The sequence below is a fragment of the Anopheles coluzzii genome, chromosome 3, assembly GCF_943734685.1.
Source record: "Anopheles coluzzii chromosome 3, AcolN3, whole genome shotgun sequence".
Taxonomy (NCBI): domain Eukaryota; kingdom Metazoa; phylum Arthropoda; class Insecta; order Diptera; family Culicidae; genus Anopheles; species Anopheles coluzzii.
In genome coordinates, this window is record NC_064671.1 from 20,000,872 (window position 1) to 20,016,372 (window position 15,501).

The window sequence follows — 15,501 nt, forward strand, 5'->3', positions numbered from 1 at the left end:
GCAAAGGACACATTGCCCTGGCCGGACGCAACTTATGAAAGTGAAAACACATGCAGGTAGCAGCCTCAGGGGGGTTTTGATTGCATAGCGTTTTTGGCATGGGATGGGATTGGCGCCCGTTGACGCAGACCGTCGGGAGGGAAATGAGCAAATGCGATTGCATGACGCGATTGATTTTGAATTCGTGACCGGGCGGATCGGCGGCGTGCAAAACGTGCGGCGTGTGAGCTGGCCCGCGAGTTGTTTATGTATTACAAGAGCGTCCGCTTATTGCGAGCTCATAAACAACAGTGTTGAACAAGGGGCAGTCATAAATGTGGTTAATAAACTGAGCAGGTAATTAATTTTGAGCATTCTTTTTGATGTCATTTTGACAAGAAAACAATGTTTATAGGCGTGTTTTATTTTCATGAATCTCAAACAATGCCAAAAATTGAAAGTAACTTCTTAGTACTTTTAATAATATTGCTAAGTGATAAAAAATATTTCCAATAAATGTGTATTGCATAAGAGAACAGACGTTTTGAGGAAATTGAAGAACATCAGCAAAAAGAGGAAAAATATAGAAAAAAAACAAATACGGATAATGAAATAAATAAATAATAATGTTTAAAACATTACCACTAAAGGACAAAACCAAAAATACGAAAACAGAAGACTTTGGACGAAAAACAAAAATACGAAAACAGAAGACTTTGGTAAATCTGTATAAATATAAATTTATAAAAACTGGTTAATGAAACAAATTATATTACAAAAACATATAAAAAATGGAACAAAAAAATAAAATAATTTAAAATACTTGAAAATTGTTTAAATAATACACATATTTTATAAAAGTTTAAACTTAAGATAAACAGTAAGTTTATATAAATAGTTTAAAAAAACAATACCAGATTAAAATTCAAAGTAAAAGATACAATAGACAAAATATCACCATGGCAACATAAATATCCAAAGAGAATCACAATAAGATAAACGATGACATAAAAATGGCAAAACTAAGCCAGCGCTCTGGCGCCAATCGGACACGATATCTAACATGAACAAAGCAGGGAATTAGCCTGGTGCAATTAGTCATGAAAATTGTTAAAAAATGTTTATAACCATTGTCAAATTAACAATAAATTCAAATTGTCACAAATAATTTCCTTCACACTCTCTATTTGCTACCGTTTTTGGCGGTACCATCACTTTGCAGCAAAACCCCATTCATCTTGCACCGTTGACCGTGTACGATCGAAACCGTTCCATTTATCATACGGCTAACGATCGTGAATGAAGACATCAATCTATCGGGCAAACGATTAACCTTTTATGGAGCTACAGCCCCGCGCGGGCTGTTTATGGACGTCAGACGATGTAAGCACAGCATAAGCGCCGAAACGCTTGCTGATAAAATATGCGTAACCGCTCTACAGCATGTTTCGTGTTTGTTTTTGTTACGATTTGTTTCTCCTTTCGCACGTGGCAAGCTAAAAGCTAAAGAAGAAAGAGGGAGAAAAAGAATAAAAAACACATTCAAACACATGAACACTTTGCACGTGTTTGACGATCATCTTATGTACAGTGCGAAATCTCCGCACTTTTCTGTACGCACACCTTCTTTTCGATGATGAACTTGAACGATCGATCGATCGAAGCAGTCGATACACCATAATAATAGGTGTGCAAATTAGGTGAAGATCAACTCCACCAAATCACGGGTGAATCCAATCGGATCTTTTCTGCTCTCCCCTCTCCCTGAAAAGAAGGCCTTGAAAAAAACAACCATAATAATCAGATCAAAACAAACAAAAACCCCGATTTTGTCGATCGAGAAAACGAAAAGACACAGCAGGCAGAGATGCGATGAGAGAAAAGGTATTTAAAAAACCCCCCCTCGAAGCTAAAGGGTTGACTAGGTGAAGGGCGTGCTTCTCATAAAACTGGCACAAATAATTAACGAAATTGAAAGAAAGACTGCAACAGCAAGCGACGAACCCGAACATAAAAAAAACAAACCCCGAAAAGCACCCCAAAACTAACGGCGTCGGCCAATCCGGTACGCAGCATAAAACGACTTCGGCCCCCGTCTGTGCCGCCTTATGTAATCTTGCTGAACGTGGGCACCGAAAGTGGTCCTCGTCTGCGAACGGCACAGACAGGTCGACGGCGGCGAGAGGGAAAATAATGTGAGGAAAATCGAACCGCAACCGCCGACATGATGATATGGGCCCCTCGGGGGAGGAAGGTTAAGCAGGAATGGGTGTTTTCGATCGGAAAAAGAAACAATACCCATTGTGTTGCGGTGTGTCGTTCTTGTCTCCAATTTATGAGTTATTTATAGGCCGTGTGTAAACAGCGGGGTTTAATAAAGAGCTCAAATGGTTTTTAAAATTCTGTCGAGCACATAATTACAAAACATTAAAGGATCACATTACTGTCAAGCACTACTTGTCAGCTGTGGGCAATAGTGAGACAGCCGTACTTCACCAGCGCACTCATCTCCATCTTGTTGACCAACTTTCCGCACGGTAATAATGCAAACCAGCTGCATTTGCCAATTGCAATCAGCACACATACACACATCATAACCCTCCCCCAGCTGGTAGTCCAACCAGCTCGTCGCAGCTGTGGAGAGTTCCATTTTTATGACACTTGGCTCTGGCGTGCGCACTACTGGGTCAACGAGCGCGACAAGACTCTCCCGAGCCCAGTTCGCGTGCTCCCGCCGGTTCACCCTCGCGCGGGTTATTATTTATCTGTGAAAAACGACGCTCTCGGGAGCGTTTGTTTGAGTTTTCGCGTTAGATAATCGGGGCTAGAGCTGTTGTTGGTTGTTATTATTATTTGTCCAGCCCCGTTACCACCCTTCGGTTGCTGGAACCGCAATGCAATCGAACGGAGCGCTGACAAACACCCCTCTGGTGGGTTTTCCTTTGTTTCTTCACCAGCGGGTGTTCAATAAAGAGATAGGTTGACCGGTTTTTGTTTTTGGGCCAATCTTTGCACCAGTACGACGCGACCAGTAAAACTAGGCGACAAACCTAAGGATTAGGACCTAAACAATAGAACTTGATGCGATATTATGGTGGTGATGGAAATGAGGGATTGGGGGTTTGCTATATCTTCATTGATGTCCATGATTTGAAACTAAATCAAGGTTAGCATTTTTATTCATGGCAAACATTTTTCATAACATCATATGGTAATGATTAAAATGGGTTACATTTACATTTAAAAACAATGGTTAATGGTAAATTGATAATCAATAAATGTACTTCAAAGTAGAGTGGAATGAATGTTGTAGTAGAATTTCTTCAAAAACACACGGAAATATGAAGTACATTACTTGAAATCAATTCATAAAACGATAAGTAATTCCATTTTGATGTAATTTACTATCAATTTAATAACTTTTAATAATAATCCTTCGCTTCTAGTTTTATTTATTCTTGCCATACATACCCTTCGGACAAATGAACCTCTAAACGATCTTTTTAATTAACTTGAATAATTTATATTGTACAGCATTTGGCAGATTATTTTTAAAAATATACTAACAAAAATACTACATGTGTTATGAAAATGTTCACGTTCGTTTCAGTAAATGTATGAAACAAGTAAAATTAGCATAATTTCAATAGAAGTGATACACACCACTGAAACTCGAGATCTTGGCGTTATTTTAGACAACAAGCTAATTTTACAATTGTTGAAGAACAGATAGGCTTTACGTCAGACAACGACATCAGCAGCGAAATCCGGAGACGCATTGTGCAGGGGAATCGGGCTTCTATGGGCCTCCTCGACTGCTGAGTTCTAGAACACTTAAAGCCCGCACGAAATGTGAGATATATCGCACATTGATCCGCCCGGTCCTGGACCATTCGAGCGCAGGATGTAAACGCTTTGGGCGTATTTGAGCGACGCATCCTCCGGACCATCTTTGGCGGTGTGTTCGAGCATGGAGCGTGGAGGAGAAGTATGAACCACGAGCTTGCTGAGCTGTACGGCGAACCGAGCATCCTGACCAGGTGAAGCGAGACCTGACGGAAATCGGGTGTCTACATGGATGGGAGGCTGCAGCCAGGGCATCCTGGAGAATTGTTGTGGACCGGACCATGTCACACCGACGTGCTCTATCGTGACCAAGCAACCAAGAGAGAGAGAGAGAGAGAGAGAGAGAGAGAGAGAGAGAGAGAGAGAGAGAGAGGGAGAGAGAGAGAGAGCGAGAGAGAGAGATAACTAACTTTGCAAAGACACCATTACAATCACCATTAAAACACAATATAATTGAAAGAATAGAGCACATTGAAAATAAATTTACGATAATAATGTATTACCAGTGTGAAATACCCCACATATACTGCAAAGAAGGAGGACGGTTCAGTGTCATAAGGTTATTACTGGACTAGCCAACGCACCGTCTCACCTAGCTAGGATTAACTTCGCTGCTCCTGAAAGAATGTTGAGGCCAAGGATTTTTTCAAGGAATTATCGATTTTTGTTCCACAGTCTTCTACACTAACGACCCGATCATAAAAATGATCAATCACTCACTTAATATACTTTAATATTACAATGAACCAGATTGGGAATTGTTAAAAATTCAATCTCCGTTAGCAATGATCTTATTTATGCGGTTACTTCTTGGTCTTTGAAGTGAATTTTAATGTTCTGTTTAAAGTTCTGTTCGATTTAGATGTAAATTTATTAACATAACCTAAACCTTAAAATAAATAAATAAATAAAAAAATGTGATTTGTATGCATTGTGGAATTTAATTAAAGTTCGTTTTGGTGAATAAAAAATTAAACTTGAGCATATATCTTAAGCACCAACCCAAAAAAACACCCAAAAAACCCAAAACAAAACACCCAAAAAACACTTTAATTCTACCGCAGTTCGCACCTTGGTGATAAAGATAGTTGTGTCTTGAAAGTTATGCATACTTCGCTATGCCGGATAATCCTGCTATGCCGTACTGTAAACCAAGAAGTCACTTAAGGTGAGGATAGAGAAATTTTAAATAAATAATAAATGTTGCAATGTGCACATAAATCATCTTTAACCATTAATTTTATAATCCACACGATTCAAGAAAGCAATAACTCATCATTTCCCAACACAGCTGTCATCGATGATAAGCAATCTTTCTTTCTAAGCGTAGCCCCATAAAACACCTTACCTAGCAGCGTATCGGCGTGCATACAATTCTCACCGTAAATCTTTTCCACACATTTCTCATATATTTCACAATCATGGGCCTAACCTATTGGGAGGATGTTACTGTACAGCGAAAAAGACATACCCTCCATCCTCAAACCAGACGGGAAACCGACACAGACGCTTGTATACAGCGAGGACACTGTGACAGATACTAGTGCGATGCGCCTGGAATGCGCCGCACAGCATAATGCGCTCCCGGTCGGGTTTATTTTCTCCTCACGACCAGAACATGCCAAGCTCCCCTCTTTCCACCGTGTCTCGGGCAATGTTTGCAACTTCTTTTACCGGCGCCTGACGGAGTGTGTTATGTAAATTAATTATTGCAATCCTCCCCCACTCCACGCGTACAGCGCATGTTTTGATGCGGTTCTCGCGCTGCATACACAAAATGTCAGCCGCCTTCGTGGTCGTCCGAAGTGTCCGAAGATTGCGACCGGTGCGGCAAAGTTCAACACATCGATTCGCACACTTTCGCTCCTAGCGGCTAGCGTGCTGTTGCAATTTTGTGTGTGTCGTCTCGGTAAGCAGTACTGGTGGTTCTTCCCTACTGACGAGAACTGCGCAGTACCGATGGATGATGGGAAGCGAACGGAGAGGTCGCACGGGGGTAATGAAAAATAAAATTATAAATGCATTTTCTCAACGCTGGTGGCAGCAGGGTAGGTCCAGCAGCAACACATCATCAACATCAGGCAACGACAAGCGGTAGCATTCCTGCTGAAATTGATAGAGTGAGGGATAAAATGCTGCAACAGCAGTTTGGAAGGCGGAATATCCATCATGCAGATTGAGGCGCATTGATTCATCGTCATTCATTATTGCCACCTGATGATGATGATGATGCTGCTACCCCGTCGGCAGGCCTGATGAAGCCCTTTGTTGTGAATTGAAAATGGCTTACAAAATGATGAAGAAATAAAACAAATTAACAAGACAAGTTAAGCGGGGTTTAAGGGAGCGAAATTCAGGCTTGATTTGCTTCCATTTTTTGTGCACGGTTTAAAACTATGGCTGAGATGAACAGTCTCTTGAAAGGAAAGATCTATGACATATGTAAGTAGCATAAATGTAAAAATATATAATTAAAAAAATATATTTTTTATTTTTTAATTAGTACATTAGACCATAACATTAGTTATAAATTGTAATTATATAAAAAGTATAAAAATGTTTATTGAAAATAATAAATAATATTGAATAATTCAACTAAAAATATTATTACTTACTTACTTATCCGGCGCTACAACCGCTTTGCGGTCTTGGCCTGCCTCAGGAGTGTCCGAAACCGCTCACGGTCTCGCGCCTTCGTCTGCCAGTCCGTTATCCCGGCCTTAATGGCGGACGCCTCCACGCCATCTTGCCACCTCAATTTGGGCCTACCACGCCTCCTCTGTCCTTGTGGACGGCCTAAAAAGACTTTACGGGCTGGGTCGTCCGTTTCCATGCGTACAACATGGCCAGCCCACCGGAGCCTGGCGAGCTTAATACGCTGTACGACAGTGAGGTCGCCGTACATCTCGTATAGCTCGTCATTATAGCGGCTCCTCCATTGTCCTTCCACACATACGGGGCCAAAAAATATTATTATACTGATTAAATTGAAATACAAAATTAAAAAGAAAAAGATAATGAAGCAGTTTTTTCTTACATAATTCGTTTCATTTTAAAGACATTACTCCGAATAATTGCTAAAATATGTTTGTTTGATTAAACCTTTTTGTTCTTGTGATACTCTAGATACTCTAAACAAGACCATGCATAAAACTGAAAGTGTCTTTTAAACTAAAACACACTGTTACCCGAAACCCCATAAACTTTTCATTTCACACGGATCATTATCGAGCTGTGCGATAGCGGTTCGTCGCTTATCGTAACGTTTAACTTTATTTGCGTTCCATTTTAAGCGCCACCGTTTTGTTTTTTTTCGCACTACCCCTTTTTCAGTGTAGCATTAAAATAGCATTGTCGTGCGTTTTGTTGTTGTTTTCTTCGCTTTTTTGCTGCGGCTTTTACATTATCCTTCTTTCGCATCTTCGATCCGTACGATAAACCCTCCATCAAGCGCTATTGTTTACGTAGCGCATTGCGCATAAAATTCGCACGCGACGTCTGGCGCATACTAGACGATGGCGCTGCAAGAGCGGCAAAGCGTAGATAGCAAAACAACGACAAAACAAAAAAAAATGACGAGGACACAATTCGCAATTGAGCGAACGTTTCGTCATTATCACACCTACGATGAGCCGCTTAGTTGACGAAACGATGGTTGGTTAAATAGGTGAAAATTAGCTCACGATCGTGGGGGTATGGAAATGAACCACTTTTGTTCCATTTTGTGACACAAATTTGGAACATCTGTCAACGGTGCCTGTAGACTAAAATTTGGCCAATTCACTATTTATGCACTAAAAACAGGAACAAAATGGATAAAATAACTCCTTCTCAATTCAACTGGCAGGACAAATCCAATTGGAATGTATTTTCATCTACAAACGACCCGAAGCGAGATATACTAGTACAAGCTGTTCAGATTGCTACCGGTTTGTGACTCGTTTCGTCTCTGCCGGAATGAAAGTGTTATTGCAACGGTGGTCATAAATTCATTCATGTTTCACAAAACAGCAATCGTTGTACGATTGCTGGTAGAGACATTCGTATTTGCATACTGGAACCGCTTGGTGATCATGTCATCGTTGTTTTGCTAGTGTATACCAAAAACCGTTAAGATACATTGCAATAAGAGGGTAGAAAAGCTGCTACCAGCAAATGCCGATTTATGTATCAAACTAGTTACGGCTTATCAAGTGTATGAACATGTGTTTAAAATATGGATCCAATTAATTATCTGCAAATGGAGATTAATCGATCGTCGTTCAAGTTTGCGGTGTGAAATTGCAATTTCTTATTACTGTAGTATTAGATATTAGCTATTAGATAGTGATAAAGTTCTATTAAAAACCCATTTTTTATTCAAACCGAAATTTTGGAAAGTAAACTAAAAGGAACAAAGAGTTTTGTTCATATTTTGCTTTAATTGACACTTCAATTAGAACACATTGTACTAATATAGATCTCTATCATTACCTATTTCTCCCTTTTAACTTCAAATGTAGAATCACGTTTGCTCTTTGTTAACATTTCAATTGCTTTTATGGCTTTGGTCAACTCATCCAAAAACGGTCGGCCATACAATCGCTACAAAAAACATCACCATCATCGCCCGAGCCCTCGCCATAATGACGGCACATAAAGTTAACCCAATTTTGCATCCCAAACGCTCAAGTACGCAACAAACCATCACCACCACGCGCAGCTTCAACAGTGAAGCGCCAAGCCTAATTCCAACCGTTTTCCCTTTCGACCGACAGTGGTGGCGGGAAGGGGGCGACCCTACCGAGAGGTCAATCTGTACCAGTGCACTCTCCTCAGCGGCAGCTCGCTTCATCTTCAGATCCACCATGTTACCGTCTAATGATTTCAGCCCCCCCCCCCCCCCACCGGCCCTACGCAGGCTGCGGAGGCTTCTGACGGATGTAAATTATACGTTTTCCGTCTCCAGTTCACAGTCCGAAAGGCAGAAAGGAATAGACAAAAAACACACACACACGATGAAGGGAAGGTCGGTGGTCAGTGTTGCGCCACTCGGCGTCGGTCGGTACGCGGCCGGTCGTGAGTGGCGCCTCCGTACCTTGTGTGACCTTGACAGACGAAGGCACATCATACACTGACCTAGAGCATGGTTATGTCCAATTATTTCAACTGCGACTACTGCAGCTACTACTGGCTACTTTCTGGGAGCACGACGGCACGAGACCCGCGGAGCCAGGTTGCACGATGCTGCGATAGGGAACATTCCTTAATAATACCTTATTTGTGGCTTTTTTATTCAAAGTATCTCATTTATTGTGCACCAAAAACAAAAAAGAGCTCACACGAGTTTTTAGAAGATCACGTTTTATTGAACTTATTATTTCCATCCTTGCCGGTTGCCCTTGCTTTTAAGCAGTCAATTCAAAATTCCACAACTCCACTCCAATTGGTGAGAACTGCTCCAATGGCAGGAAATGAAAAATTCTACCGGAAACCGAACCACAGGCCCACACTAAAAGCATTTTTCACAAGGCCGTCCAATGGTGCCCCACTCACTCGTAAGCTTTTCCGAGTCTTTCCACCACCAGCGAAATGGTGCTGGAAATGGTTAACAAAGAGGAATCATAAACACTTGCCCACGTCACGGTACGTTGATCACTGCCACTGCTTGTTTGGCGGTTGTTGCGTTGGAGAATTGGCTTGTTGCCTGAGGCTGGTGGTGACAGCCGATACACAGATGCAGTTCTAGCTTACTGGCAAAGGCGCACGGAACAAATGAGGCGCATTAACTAGCTTTGGCGGAGGGTGGTGGTTTTACCCGCCTTCAAACGCGTCACGATCGGATCTGATCTTCGTGAGGGAAAACAAATTCTTCTTGCAGGAATCTTTCATACTATCCCTCCCTCCGAAAACGCTCATTAGATCCGTGATGATGTAAATGAAGCCCGCTAATGAAGCTCTCGGAATGAGATCTTGAAGTGCCCGAGGTGGCCGATGTTCTGAGCGGAACAGTATGATTAATAGGGCTCAGTCTACTGGCTCGGCTACTCACCGCAGTGTTTAATCGAATTGAAAGGGTGCTCAGGTGCATGGATGGGATTTACGCAATGCTGCAAGTGTGATTACGAAGCAAATTAACGTTCGGAATGAGACCATGTTCTTGGCTTAACAAGCGCGTGCAGTAGGAATTTTAGGGACCTGAAAGCATGATTTCATGAGACAATGAAGGGTGGAAGAAAAGATGTCAGCAAATATGTTAAAATCAATATGTCTAACGTCTCAAACGATCACGTTTCGTGCCCAATCGATCGACGCACGATCTCCTCCACGGACACGATATCAGCGCATTCGATCTACATATGTCCCACTGAAGCGAACCCAATAACCTTGCACCCATTACGGCCATCCCATGGAGCTAGGACGTCGTCGAACCCTAAACCTAGACCCAAGGAAACACCCATCAAAATTAATAAACCATTCACCCGATCGGATTTGGTGGTGGGATTATTAGTTTCCAATTAACGATGCTTTCGGCCCCGAAACCCGTTGCACCAACCAAACGGCGGATATGGCCCATTCAGGTGACGACGCACCAAAAACCATCTCCGTCAAGACGGACGGACCTCTTTCTCCCCCCTCATAAGTTGCCAATAATAAGCAACGCCACGATCGTGGATCGTTTTGTGGATCGCCCAATCAACGCCGGCCTTCCAGCTGGACAGGCGCCTGTCCGACACAGCTGTGCCTGCATGTGCGTTGCTGCAGTTTGTGTGAGCCCTTGCGCTAGAAGGACTTGAGAGTGCTGCACACAGAAGCGGCATTTATGGTTTAAAATGGTTAGAAAAAAAAGAACCCGCAACCATACGCAGATGCATGAAAAGAAGGGAAAAACACAATAATAAACCCTCCGGTTGGATCGTTTGTCGTTGAAAGATGCCGAGCTCACCGGCGGCCGGGCACGATCTCGGAGATGCTGTGGACTAGTGAAGCGTAAAAATTACCCAAGTTATCATAAAACCGTATGTGTGTTGCATGGTGCAATCGAATCCGGTGCTGAGAAATTAACCCGAACGGTGTGTGAGCGTACCAACCGCCGCCAACCTTCATGCATTGGAAAAGATGACTTCTGTCTTCGGTCGTCTTGGATGGCAGTGGGGGGGGGAGGGGGGGGGGGGAGGATGGTAGAAGCGGACTAGCTTTGCATACGGCGCGAGCGCAAGCACACACACAAATTTAGTACGACCCGTTTGGGCTGGTATTACGCAAATGATTCTCAGTCGGACATTTCCAGTTTTGCTTCTTTTCAGCCGAACGCTTCGTGCTGTAAAACAGAATTTTTCACACATCAAACACCAAACCGTGCAAAAGAGCGCATCAATCAGCATTGCTGTTTTTACGCAACGACCTGACAAAGTTACAGTTTTGTTTATCCCAATCGCACGTGTCAACGGTGCAACGGTCGGGTGCAACGGTTTGTTCGAGAACTGGTGCTCCCCAAAAATGCTCCCGAAATCGAAACTCGATAGCTGTCTAGGTTATGTAAATTCAGAGTAAAACATCAACTTTCTCGGTTCCAATTAGTTATGAGACCGGAGACTTGTGGAGCAGGACTACAAAACGGTACAGGTTTTTATGGGTTCGGTTTTGGGCAGTGCTGTGGTATTGCAAGTAATGTCGTAATTCTGTTTGTTGTGTTGTGAAATTGTAATAACTATTAGCTTAATTTATACTTTGATCACTTTTTAGAAGCGAAAATTATTCAGTTTCTTTCATCTTGCAGTTGAATATACAAACATCTATGTATGGAACATTGCTTGTTTGCTTTTATTGCAACTAGGTTAACTCTACAATTTCTTCTGGGAGTCTCCTCAATTCTATAAAAAAGACTCAAACTTTTATGTTGGGATAACAATCTATTAAAACATTAAAATTGGTTGCAAAACAACCTTGAAAGCAGGAAGTAAAGACAGTCTCAATAATAGGCAAATATACCTTATTATTAAAACTATCATCATCTACCTTCTGTCGATCGTTTCAGTTGATCTTTGAAACGAAACCATTTAAAAATAGAAGACGACACTCAAAGTCGAATATCTATCAGTATCTTGGGCAATCGAACCGCAGAATAACGACAAATACATTGAATTCAAGCAGTTTACTAAAGAAAATAATAATAAGCACAGACTTCCGCATGCATGATTGGAGTGTTGTTAATCTATTACTTTCATTTTATTATTTCATTATGTATTCTGAGTTTCTTCCTGTTTCACCAATGCTTATGTTTGTTTCCATAAGATACCGTACTGCTTCGAATTATGGACACGCTGATGACGCCGGACAGTTTCGAGCTGATGTTTCAAATTACGGACGATTTTATTCATATTCCGGACAGCCTCAAAATTCCTTTTATAATCTTCAAATTTGCTCACACACTGCACCTTTTTAGCTTTTAATTTGTGCTAAAGTCTGGACACTTGATTCTGGAAGTTGGTGTCCCCCTAGAAACAACGGGGTTTGGATGCTGTTTTGCTCTTATACTCGTAGATGCGTAGAACCGAAGATCTGCTACACGAATTGTCGGTCTTTTCCGTATGGCCATCAAGCCTATTAATTTCAGATAACGAAATTCGCGAAGTCGTAGAAAGTTAGTTGAGCGGTTAAGAAAAACTCTGTACACTGGTGCACAGTTAGGCGTCAGCATTGTAAGTGTTTATTTCAACTCATAATGAATTCTTAAACACTATTTTCTTTAAGTTCTATTGTGGGAAGGTTATTTTCTCTTCCTTTTACGCATATCTGTTCGTATCGCTAGCCTTTTTCCTTTTCGCCACGCCTACGCATTCTTCTGGGAGGTTTTCTGGTTCTAGTGTGCTGCTTTACGTCAAGCGTTATGGATGGAAATGTGATCCTTTTTTTATTGCTGGTGAGGACAATGAGGACAATTGAGTGGTAGTTTTCCCTTTTGGCGTAACTGTACCAAACACTTGAATCCTGTGGTGCATGTTCCGAATGTATTGCATCATTGACAAATTCTTGACCTTATTGCTTTTTGAATTCATTATCTGGTTAATGTTACTGAAGCATCTGCGTTTGAGTGATTTTAAGGTTTAAAAATTGTATGACCCTGGGACACATGTATGTAGGGTTTCCCTACGCTTCTCGGAATTGGTCTAGCTTGACACACGTGCATGCAGTAATCCTAAGTTAACTGTTACAGGTTCGAAATGCATGAAATTGTTGATTGCTAAATCATGCAAGTCAAAAAACCAGATGGCCCTACTTGAAGGGTTTGGGATTAAATTCGGTTTGTCTCCTTGATGGTTACGTCTGTTTTTGAGTACGTTTGAACTATCATATTTTATTATTTTTTATGAGTTGAAAAAAGTATAAAAATTTTCGATTGCCACGTTCGCAACAAAGCCACTTGTCACATAAATTTTCAAATATCGTCGTTTTCTTGTTGTTATCACTGGCCTAACATATATTTTTATACAATTAAATACAATCTGCTTCGGGTGTACGGAACTTAATACCAGATAAAAAATCATGCTTCGAATTCCGGACAGAATTAAACATGCGATTTCATGAAAATCCGAGCACAATTTGATAAAATACTGTTGTTTTCACCCTGATAACTACTTTTACAATGAATTCTGATGTACTTCAATGCACGTGGACGCGATTAAAAGAAATTATCGAAGAAATAACACTGTTTTTATTATATATTAGTTATTTACTGTGGCATCTGGGCCTACTAGGGGTCAGTTACATTTTTAATTGATTCTAGTACATCATTGCAATCATCTAAAAATTTAAAAGTGGCATGGTCAGCGACTGGATTTAAAGAAATTCAATAAAAACATGCCGAATGTCCGGAATTTGAAGCATAACGGTGTATACTTATGATTAAAAATATAGTACAGTTAGAAGTAAATCAAGCTCCAAAAGTCGTATGTTGGTATTAATTTCTTAGATTTGCATTTTCCTCTACTTTTGCCTGTTCCTAAACCTGCTTTCCTAAACAAAAGGAAAATTTCACAGTTTTATAAAATTTAACATTAAATAACTTTTTTTCATTGATTGAGCTCAAATAAAACTTTGCCCTTGAATGCTACACAATTTCTATTATATTCGCCTACTTATACGCCAACTGTGGCAACACACACACAGGAAATTGCAAGGACACCAGATAGACAAGCAACGCGACAGGATCTCATCTCACATTACCCAATCCGCTCCCAATGCGCTTGGAAAAAAGGGTAATGGACTTTACCAAAATGCTTTCCGCTGGCGCTAATCTCAAATCGTCATCTTTCCATCAAGCGACTCAACTCGACTCCACACCGACCGTTCATTCGCCTGCGTTGCGACGCCACAAGGTCACCGGTGCGAAGGAAACCATTTTGCATTCAACCACCCAACCGTCCCGAAATGTCTTCATCGCCCTTCGTTGGCCCACTGTGTTGATCCCGTGAGATTGTCAACTGTTTCACCTCGGATGCTGCTACGGGGCTTGCCGTTGCTCCATGAACCGTGAAGTCACCCTGCTGCGGGTCTAGACGGCCAGCGACCGCAGTGTGACAATAGAACGGTATCAATCGGTACACTTTGTTTCCCAGCCCGTTGCGCATGGTCGCCGGTTTAAGTTGTGCATTTAATAAAATGCAGCGCCAGATTGCTCAGCTTATTGTTTCACTGCTGTCCCTGCTGCTGCTGCTGCTGCTGCCGCTGCCGCTGCTGTTGGTGGGGTAAATTTTGCGACCGTCGCAACACACTCAAGCAAAACCAACAATCGGTATCGGGGTGACACAAGCCATCATTAAAGTAAATGTGCTAAATGCGCTACTGAAATGGCCGTGCGCGGTGCCGTTGTTGCGGCTTTTTTTTTTTTTTGAGAGGCCATGCCGCGTGTGAGCGTGGCAATTAATTTCGGCCGTTAATTTAGATGTTAAATTGTAATTTACACGCTCCGTCCACTTGCGTCTTGTTTTGCTCAACCATGGATCTGTGGATGATGATGTTCGCATGCTTGTACTACAGCCACAGGTTAACAATTTGCACAAATGCAGATAAACAAGGACAGATTGAACAGTGTTTACTGTAGGTGCAAAGACTACGTTAATTCCTTTCAAAGTATGGCTTAACTTTGAGCCGTCGTTTGTCAGAACTGGTTTTCAGGTGGCTATCAAACGGGGTGGCTTAATCAGATCAGAAGCAGTTAAAATTCCCGCTTTAAATGACACTTTATGTAACATTCCGCCCTAATTTGCTCTCCCTTTGCCGGAGCATACATTTAATGCTGTCGAGCGGTTTCGGGGCAAATCCACTTATCAATCACTGGAAGCCGCCCAAATTGACCGATATTTTGAGTAGCGAGCCGGTTTAGTATCAAAAGACAAGACTGAACAAGATAGCAAAAGAGCTGAAGAAGCATAATTACGAATCGAAATGTTTGTCAATATTTACGAGGATTAATTTTATTATTTCATTTTTTTATGATGAGTTGAACAGCAATTATGTCAATATTTGCTACCAAAGTAAGACACAAAATCGTTACTTTTTTTTAAATTCCTTTTTATTGTATCAAAACCTTTACAACCTTAATTTATAAATATTGAAACTAAACTCACGATGTATACACTCCTGCAAGTAAAGATCCCAATTTGCTATGAATTGTTTGACTCTTTGCTTGTCCTG